The 10,672-nt window shown below is 46.9% G+C and overlaps 1 pseudogene; it reads right to left on the reverse strand.

Moving 5' to 3' along the window:
• Window positions 1-9,227: 9,227 nt before the first annotated feature.
• LOC113923293 lies at window positions 9,228-9,369 on the reverse strand (annotated as a pseudogene).
• Window positions 9,370-10,672: the final 1,303 nt, after the last annotated feature.

Genomic DNA, 10,672 nt, shown 5'->3' on the forward strand with positions numbered 1-10,672 from the left:
CCCACGGGTCCTATTCCTGTGGGCAGAATAAAACCACCTTTTTGCACCCAAGACGTCTCAAGAATTCTCTCTGGTCCATAGGCTCCAAACCCCAACATCTTTCCTACATCATTAACTATGGCAGCCTTTAGTCAACAATAAGAGGTCGTTATGGCTTCATCAATGGTAAACAATTAAAGGCAGGATGTTAATAATAGGGTAAACTCTGGGGGCCGGGAGACAGGAAGTATATGTGAACCCTAGTTCCTGCTCCATTTTTATGTAAACCTAAACCTGCTCTAAAAAATAAAGTCTATTGTGAAGTGCCAAAAAAAGGACTATAATTATAGATATGCTGCTTCTTATTAATGCATTTAATAACAAGACTGCCTAACTTTGAACTGGCAATGGGCCTTCAAGAGCTCCATGGCTCTGTGACTCTGTGGTCAAAGCCCCTGGTACTGCTGATTCTGCCGTGGGTGGCTGCCCGCATTCGGAAGTGCTCAATCTCATCCAGCGGTCTCTGAAAATACAGGTGCAATGTTTTTGTTCCCTGCCAGCCTCCCAGATTCCTGTTGTACAGTCAGCTTCCTTTGACCTGAGGGTAAAGTCCTAGACGTGGTTTCGTTGGGTCAGAGTCTGTACACTGGTAAACTTTGGCTGGCGATTGGAGAGGCAATTTCCAGTCGCCCAGCATGAAAAGGGCCTGTTCTCCTGCCTCCAACCTGCAGCCTGGGGTCCTCAAATTCTTCATCCCCTGGGGCCACTCTGCTCTTTAACACTCCAATGGAAATGGCCTTGAGCGGCTGTTCTAGAGACTGAGCTTTCACAGGTTTGACTCCCCAGCGACTTCCAAGCAACACTTCCTCTCCCTGCTCCCACCTGGCTTGTCACCTAGGCCACCTCCCTTCCTCTGGATCACTGCCCTACTCCCCAGAAATGGGTCACCTCCTGCCATCTGGATCCCTCTCCAGGCTTCAGCTCCCAGGATGGCTTCCCTGGGCTCTGCACCCTCCCAGAATTCCCTAAAACACAGCGGCCACCAGCCTGATGACCCTTTCCAGCAGGTTTGGGAACAGAAGGCCGATTTAAACTAGAGGTCACTGCCACCAAAGTCTGCCGTCTCCGAGTCTCCCCTGGGGCCACCCTGGTGTGTCTCTTTTCTTCTCCCTCACTACAGGGACTCCACAAGGGCATGGAAGCCCTTGGCTGAGTCTCTATTGCCTGGAGCATAGACCTCCACAGCCTCCCACTCCAGGGGGAGGAGACATCCTGCTTCAGCTTCTGCTCCCGAGTCTTCCATGGTGAGAATGCTCATTTTCTTCGGGAGCAACCCCTACCCTCATCATGGGGCCTGGTCAGGCCAGACCATCACAACATGTGACTGCATATCCCCAGGTCAGGCTGGCCGCACCACTTGCCGACCGACAGCCCAGACCAGTGGTTCAGGAAAGGTCTGGCCTGCCTGGCTCAGCCATCCTCCTGTTTGCAGGTGGTGGGACCGCGCTCATGCACACACACGATTTTCCCTGCATAGAGTGGGAAATCCAGATTAAAAAAAAAAGAAAGAAAAGTCCTTTCACTAACAGACCCAGTTTACATAACTCAACAGAATCCTTAATGTCTTAGTCTAAAGAAGCTGGCTCAGGGCTTTCTCAAGAGCGGCAGCAGCTCTCACCCCACAGCTGCCTGACCAAGAGGGTCCACGAAGGCGATCTTTCCAGAGCAATCTAGAACAAAGGGAAGGTCTTCTCTGCAAACAAATTCTCTCTCCCCTGCCCTAGAATGCAAAATATGTTTATATCTTTTTTTAAAAAAAAGTTTAAAGTCATCTTGGGGAGCCTGGGTGGCTCAGTCATTAAGCGTCTGCCTTCGGCTCGGGTCATGATCCCAGGGTCCTGGGATCGAGCCCCACATCGGGGTCCCTGCTCTGCGGGAAGCCTGCTTCTCCCTCTCCCACTTACCCTGCTGTGTTCTCTCTCTGGCTGTCTCTCTCTGTCAAATAAATAAATAAAAATCTTAAAAAAAAAAAGTTTAAGTCATCTCTACACCCAACATGGGGCTCGAACTCATGACCCCGAGATCAAGAGTTCCAAGCTCGGCTGAGTCAGCCAGGCACCCCTGTTTATAACCTTTATTTATTTTTAAAGATGTATTGATTTATTTGGCAGAGAGGGGCAGAGGGAAAGAATCCCAAGCAGACTCCCTGACGAGGACAGATCCTGCCCCGCAGGGCTTGATCCCATGACCCTGAGATCGATCACAACGTGAGCCAAAATCAAGAGTTGGACATTTAACCCACTGAGCCACCCAGGCACCCCTATAACCTTGAAAATGGCAGGTTCTAGTGATGTAGTTGGTTTGAATATTGTTGTGTTGGTGAGGTTGGTGGGGTCGGGAGCCAAAGGCCAAGAAGGAACTCTGGAGATGTCTTTGGTGCAAAAAGGTGGTTTTATGAAAGCACAGGAACAGAACCCTGGGGCAGAAAGACCTGTAGTCCGCCGCCTGCTGCGCCTTGTTGCCCTGGGATTGTGAGCTGCGTCTGGCTATACGCCTTGGGGCTGGGGGAAGTAAAGATAAGGGAAGTTCCAAGAGGACTTTCATATGCTAAAGAAGACCCAGGCTGGGCGCCTGGGTGGCTCAGTTGGTTAAGCGACTGCCTTCGGCTCAGGTCATGGTCCTGGAGTCCCGGGATCGAGTCCCGCATCGGGCTCCCTGCTCAGCAGAGAGTCGGCTTCTCCCTCTGACCCTCTTCCCTCTCATGCTCTCTATCTCCCATTCTCTCTCTCTCAAATAAAATAAAAATAAACAAAATCTTAAAAATAAATAAATAAAGAAGACACAGGCTCCTGGAGCAATGTTATAAATCTGCCTGTCTCAAGTATCCGCGAATGGGCTGCAGGTTGTAAAGACATTTCATTTTAGCTACATTTCCTTCTGCCTTTGTTTCTCACCATCACTAGATCTGCAGTTTTAAGATGCATTCTCCCGTGGCACCTCGTGATAGAATAATCTTATTAAAGCGAATATTTGATAATTTGGTAGATTACAAATGGTACCTCAATTCAATTTAATCTGTGTTTCTATGATTACTCAGAAAATGGAACTTTTCTGGATAGGTGTATTGGCGCACTTTATTTCTTATTATGTGAATTATCTGTTTAGATCATGAACCTATTTCTGTTAACATGTTGGAAATAGTTTTCCCAGTTTTGTATTTTCATTTTAACTCTATTTTTTTTACATACTGAACATTCACATTTTGACTAATGAGATCTCTCAGTATTTTCCTTTATGGTCTCTGTCTTCCGTGTTATGCTGAGAAAGACCTACCTGACCCCAAACTGAAGTAAATATTCGCTTAACCACGGTCATGTTTATTCTATTTGGGGTTTAATGCAGTGGAAGGGATCCAATCTGGTTGTTTCCATACACATGGCCAATTTCCTATGAAAGCCTTTCATTGATTAATCTCTTCTTTCCCCCACTGCTTTGGAACGCTGCCTTTATTAGTTTTGTAAACCTTATGTACCAGTTTCTTTGTTTTTGAAATCCCCACCATCCAGAGATGTGACAACGATTAAATGAAGTAACATTTTCAAAGCCTTTAGCATGGGAACACAGAATCCGCTCCAAACATGCTGGTTCTCTGCCCTTCTTCTCCAGACCATTACTTCCTCCTCATGCCATATGCTTCTACTGTTTGACCTTGGGATTCTGGGAACGGTTCCAACCACACAGAAGGTGCTTACTCAGGCCTCACCGTTTGGCCCCCAAACTTCTTTCTGGCCTGTTATCCCCTCGGCCAAGGTGACCCTGCTCAGGAGGGCTGGGTGGGTGAGCTGCCAAGGGAAGATGGTAGTTACCCAGTGCGGAGGACGTGGTGGAGGTGGGGTGGGGGGAGTCGGGGGAGACTTCACAGGAGCGGTGACTTTGGAGCTGGGCCCAGGAGGGGAGAGGACCTGGGCAGGCAGAGAAGGGAGAAAGGGCATCCTAGGCCAAAGGAATAGCGTGATCAAAGAGGGAGTGGGAGGGAGCAATGGCAGAAGTCAAGAGTGGCCGGAGGCTGGGACAAGTCAAGGAGGGGGGTGGTCTGTGCGTGGGAAAGGGTAGGGATTCACTTAAGTGGGGGAGTCCCGTGATCACACTTGTATTTTAGGAAAATTAGCCCAGGCCAGATGGCAGGCAAGGAGTCCAGCACTGGGGGGCGGCTGAGATAACACAGATGAGATGGGGTGGTGGCCAGGACTAGGGTGGTAGCCTCGAGGATGAAAGGAAATGGGCAGTTTTCAAAAACATCTAATTTGATAAAAAGAGAAACACTGGCAGTGGGTTGGAGGTGGAAGAGAGGGGTGTTAAGGAGGACCCCCAGGTTCCCGGCATGGGCAGCTGTGTCGATGGCGGAGGATTCACTGAGACAGCAGCACTAGAAGAGGAGCACATTTGGGCCGGGTTAGGGAGGACAAGGGGATCAGTTGAAAGGGGTGGGGGTAGAGAGGACAGGGAAAAATTCAAAATCTGCAAAACTCAGTGTATTCTTGTATGCATTCCAGGCATCTGTTACGGAAAGGCAGAACCCAGGAGGTGGCAGAAGGGGTGGTGGGAAGTGGATGGTTTGAAAAATATTTAGGAAGTTGAGTCAACAGGATCTGGCAGATGCTTTGATTTTTTAAGGGAGGGACAAAGCTCAGATATTACCTCCAGGGAGGGGAACCAAAGGCTGAAGGTGCCTATCTCTGGGATGGTGAGCACAAGGAAAGAAGGAGGTTTGGTGGGAAGATTAATTCATTTAGGCAACAATTCTCAATTAAGCCCCTACTATATGCCAGGCACCCTGTATTTAGGATAGAGCAATGACAAAATCTCTGCTCTCACGAGACTTAAATTCAGTGAGAGCTAGACAATAAAGAAACAAACAAACATATGTCAAGTTGTAAGAAGTGTTATGGAGGAAAAGAAAGTGTTATGGAGGAAAAGAAAGCAGGGGTGGGATCTGCAATTTTTATTTTTGTTTTATTTTTAAGTAAGCTCTACACCCAACGTGGGGCTGGAATTCATGACACTGAGATCAAGACTCACACACTCTACCGACTGAGCCGGCCAGGCGCCCCTGGTCTGCAATTTTTTAAAGACATGACCAGGGATGGTCCCATTGACAAGGTGTCATGTAGGCAGAGACTCGGAGGGGGATGAGCATTCCAGGCAGAGGAAACAGCATGTGCAAAGGCCCTGAGGCAGGAACATGCTAGATATATCCTAGGAACAGTGGGGGAGGCCAGTGTGGTGGAGCAAGGAGGAGCAATGTGGTAGAGCAAGGGGAGGAGTGACAGCTGATTGGATGGGAGGGGTAGCAGAGGCAAATCCTGTGGGGCCTTGTAGGCCATTGTAAAGACTCTGGCTTTTATGCTAAGAAAGCCAGGAAGGCTCTCTGGAGAGTTTTGAGCAGAAGAGGACCCTGAATGGCTTGTATTTTAGAGGCTTAGTGAATAAGAATTCCTTGGTCCTTAGATCCCAATTCCACCACTTTCTAGCTGGGTGACCTTGGACAAGTTGTTTAATTTCTCTGTGCCTCAGTTTCATAATATGTAAAATAGGGATAATAACAGTAATCACTTTGTATGGTTATTGCGAGGATTAAATAAAGTTAATATAAAGAAAGCACTCGGAACAGTGTCTGGCACGTTCTAAGCACTTTAGACTGGGAGCAGCAATTATGATAATTATCATCAAGGCTGCTGGTCTGAGAACAGAATGGAGGGGGCCAGGGTGGAGGCAGGGACACCATCTGGGCAGCTTCTGCAGTGGTCCAGGGGCCCAGGAGAATGGTGAGGATGGCTTGGACCAGAATGGTTATGGTGGAAGTGGAGAGAAGTGGTCAGAACGAGGAAGAGCTGATAGCATCTGCTTGTGGATCAGACATGAAATATGAGAGAAAGGGGAACCACGACGGCTCCAAGGATTTTTGTCCTGAGTGCATGGAAGCTGAAGTTGCCATTTACGGAGATGGGGAGAAACAACAGGAATCTGGCTTTGAGCGTGATAAACAGGAGACGTCAACTAGGTGTCTCAGTGTAAAGGCAGGCAGTTGGATATACAAGTGGCCCAAGCTGGGGGTGTATGCTTGGGAGTGATCCGTATACAGTGGATATTTCAAGCTGTGGGTTTGAAAGCCCAGATGCGCTTACCAAGGAAGCGAGTGTGGATGGAGAAGAGAGCCAAGGGTGAGCCTGGGAGTCTGCCATGCGCACAGCAAGGGCTCAGCCAATGCCACCACCCAGCTGATGTAATTTGTGAAAAGCCTGCAGAGTTTTGAAAAAGCTTGAGGAAAAGGTTCTCGGTTTTGTCAGAGATCTCTCACATGTCTGAAGTAGCATTTCTAGGACACATCATTAGGACAGGCTTGGGAAGACACCAGAGATGGGTAAGCACAGAGGAGGCTGGATGGGTGACCAAAGTTGAAGTCTCTGCTGATCCAGAAAACATTCTGAGCGGGGTCAATTTTTGTGTAAAACTGGCTTTAAGGATATGTGAAATACCAATATGACCAGATACTGGTATTAAAATAATTTAACAAAAGGCAGTGGCTAAGAACATGGATTTTTAAAAACGATTTATTTATTTATTTGAGAGAGAGAGAGTGAGCAGGGGTGGGAGGGAGGCACAGGGAGAGGGAGCGAGAAAGAGAGAGAGAGAATCTCAAGCAGACCCCCCCTCCCCCCACTAAGCACAGAGCCTGATGTAGGGCTCAATCCCACTACCCTGAGATCATGACCTGTGCCGAAGTCAAGAGTCGGATGCTTAACTGACTGAGCCACCCAGGCGCCCCAAGAGCATGGATTTCAAAGGTGGTAGAACTATGGTTCTTCAGGCTCTGCCCAGTGAAACCCTGGCTGTGTCACTTCTCTGGCCCAGCTCCTCACCTGTAGAACGGGCTCAGCTTGTCTCTAACACAGGCATTGAAAGAAGTGAAATACATATGCTAACAAAGCGCGTAGCATAGCTCTGGCCCTAACACACACACACACACACACACACACACACACACACACACACACACACCACACACACACACACACACACACACACTTTTTCTTCTCTACTACCACTAGCACCAACACTCCTGACACCAAACATGTGGGTTTTTTCTCACATTGACCCACTCTGACACCAGCTGGGTGTCCTGTAGTTCAATTCAGTTCAGTTCTGACATTCTCTACCTAGAGTTAGTGTCAAATCCCACAACTTAAGGCCTCAGTCCCAAAACTGCCTTCACTTTAGATATTAATGGAAGGTCCCAGCCTCCTCTACTTCTGATATGCTGGATATATAAATCAGGGGTTCCCATGACTCCCTCCTGAATAAGTCAATAATTTGCTAGGATGGCTCACAGAACTCAGGAAAATGCTTTGCTTTCTATTACCTATTTATTATAAAAGGATACAACTCAGGAATAGCCCGATGAAAGAGATGAATAGAGCAAAGTACGTGGGGGCGAGGGTGGGTGCAGAGCTTCCATGCACTGGGTGCATCACCCTCCCAGCACCTTGATGTGTTCACCAATCTAGAAGCTCTCAGAATCCCTTTGGTTAGGATCTTTCTGGAGGCTCCATCATGGAGGCATGCTTGATCCAATCATTGGCTATTGGTGATTGAACTCAATCTCCAGCCCCTCTTCTCTACCCAAAGGTCAGGGGGTGGGGCTGAAATTTCCAACCCTTCAATCCCAGGGCTGGTTTCCCTGGCAACCCCCCCTTAGGGGTTTTCCAAAAGTTACCTCATTAATATGCTTGCAGGTGTGACTGTAAGGGGCTTGTTATACACAACAAAAGGTGAATCCCTTAACCCTATCATTCAGAAATTCCAAGGATTTTAGCAGCTCTGTGTCAGGAACTAGAACTGGGTGATCAAATTTATTATAATTATAGCCAATATGACAGGCGCACAATTAAGTGTTGCTAACTAATTGACAAGGAGACTAAAAGGAGAAAAAACCAATTCAGAATAGAAGGAAGGAGGGGCACCTGAGTGGCTCAGTTGGTTAAGAGTCCGCCTTTGGCTGAAGTCTTGATCCCAGGATTCTGGAATCGAGTCCCACGTCGGGCTCCCTGTTCAGTGGGGAGCCTGCTTCTCCCCCCCCCAACCCCGTTCATGTGCTCTCTCTCAAATAAATAAATAAAATCTTAAAAAAACAAACAGAATAGAATGAAGGAGCAGTGGAGAGGGGGCTGGAATCAGTATTCTGGGCAAGGCTCAACTCATAGGCCTGTGACCTATGCAGTTATAGAGGCCTCCCAGCTCAAAATGGACCCAGTTCTTCCCTTAACGCTCTGCTCTCGCCACCTTGAAATTCATAATAATTTTCTCCTTGAACCTGTGTTTCATAAAGCAAGTCCAATGGGAGAGTGAAGTATGGTGTGAAGATACACCAGGTGGTAGGGAGCTGGCCCTGGCCAGCAAGTATGGCGGGTGGTGGGCAGTATGGGTGCTGAGCAGTTGGCCTGGCCACCCAGTGTGCACCCACACGGCTGGGCAGTCTGGGATCTGTGCCCAGATTGGCAGCAGCAGAATATGGCTGCAGTCCACCAAAGCCAGGGTGAGAGAGGGTACTCCCCCCATGGAAGAGCCCATCCAGTAGATTCACACAAACAGAAACTCTGCAGCCTAAGGCTGGGACAGGAACTGCCAGCACTTGGGCAGTAAACTGTCAGTAAATTATTACAAAACCAAAGCATACACATGGATGTTGCAATAAAGCATATCAGGGAGTTGCCAATTCTTCAGAGTTTAGAATCCTTGGTTTTGAAACCACCGCAACATTGCAAAGCAAATATTCAGAGGCTTAGGACTAGAACTCAAATTTAAAACTCACATTTTATAGAAAATAATTGTATTTTCATGTGAAGTTTCATTATTAGTGAGAAAGACAACTTTAAAATTAATTTTTCTTGTAATCAAGGATATGGCAAACAGGTGCATAAACAGTTTATTAAAATTATAGACAAATTATGAAGTCGCTTTCAGTTTTTTTTCCCCCCAGAGGAGAACATGAATGCAGGCCCCTACTATTAGAAATTACACAGTTGAGGGCGCCTGGGTGGCTCAGTCATTAAGCATCTGCCTTCAGCTCAGGTCATGATCCCAGGGTCCTGGGATCAAGTCCCACGTCGGGCTCCCCGCTCAGTGGGAAGCCTGCTTCTCCCTCTCCCACTCCGCCTGCTTGTGTTCCCTCTCTCACTGTGTCTCTATCTGTCAAATAAATAAATAAAATCTTTAAAAAAAAAAAGAAATTACACAGTTGAGTTTCCCACATTTCCTAAATGTAATGTAAGAGCCTCACCCTGCAAAAACCACTTTGGCGATCACTTAGTATCTCCCCTGCCAGGTAAGTATCACTTTTAGTTTTTGTACAACTTCACAAGATACAGAAAATGTTAGAAGAAATATTAAAATGTCACTGTATAAACTCACATATAAAATTAAATTCAGGCATATGTGAAGTTGATTTTTTGAAGACAAATATTTTGACAAATTGTTCCACAAGATTAATCAACTCAAAACGTACTGATTATAACAATTTTTTTGCAATTTTCAGTTTATGATGTCACTCGTGTAACCCCTATTTCATTTTATAAGTAATCAAATATTTTGAAAGGAAAAAATTTTTATTTTAGTACCTTTAACTGCACTTTTTTTTTTTTTTTTTAAACTGCTGTGTGTGTCTGTGTAAGTAGGCTCCACACCCAGCATGGAGTCCAACTCGGACTTGAACTAAAGACCCTGAGATCAAGATCTGAATTGAGATAAAGAGTTGGATGCTTAACCAACTGAGCCACCCCCGTGCTCCTTTTTATTGGTTTTTTAATAAGAGGCCCCCCAAATTATGTAGGGGCTCTGATTTTGAAAACTAGTATTTCTTTGAGAGGATTTTCATATTTCCCCAAATTATTCTGACTCTGTTAAAGCCCTTTCAGGCTTTTAGTGATTTCTGTCAAGTCCAAGGAATGGCCATCATGTTATCACGTTTTCAAACCCACATCACAGCATGGAGGACTGGTTATCTTTGAAGCAGAGATGACCACTGTGATGTCCTCCTCATCCCAAACTGGGAGCCATCTTCTCCAGCCAAGGCTCATTCTTCTGAGTAGTCCGCCCTCCCCAAACCCCACTCCCCCCCGGGTGGATCCGAGTCCTTTCGATTCAGATTTTAAGTTTTGAAGTCCTTTGGCAGGTAAGGTATGTGACGAGTATTTTGGTAACTCCAGAGTGGAGAAAATAGGTGAATAATAATGACAAAAACAGAAAATGCAAAGGGAGGGCGGCGTGACTATTAGGTAATAATAATAATGATGTTATAAGTCTCGTTAACAGTGACTCCGCACATGCGCTCAGCTGTCTGGTTGGTTCACAATTCCATTAGTCTTCTTGATGCCTGGCAGGGAAGGGTTGTTACAGGTGAGGCAGCCTTCCCGGGGCAGTCAAGCTCTTGTGATTGCAAACAGTTGCAGCTCTCAGGCCTCCTGAAAGCAAGAGGAGGGAGGATGAACCCAGGAGCACTGAAACTCGCTCCGCACTTTCTCTCGGAACTGTGCCTCTTCCAGGGTCTCCTCCAGCCTCCTCCCACTCCTGATTGACCAATCCTCCCGCCCCATCGTGGAGGGAAGCAGTCTGATTGGCTTAGTCATGGAGGGAGGGT

The sequence above is a fragment of the Zalophus californianus genome, chromosome 9, assembly GCF_009762305.2.
Source record: "Zalophus californianus isolate mZalCal1 chromosome 9, mZalCal1.pri.v2, whole genome shotgun sequence".
NCBI classification, from domain to species: Eukaryota; Metazoa; Chordata; class Mammalia; order Carnivora; family Otariidae; genus Zalophus; species Zalophus californianus.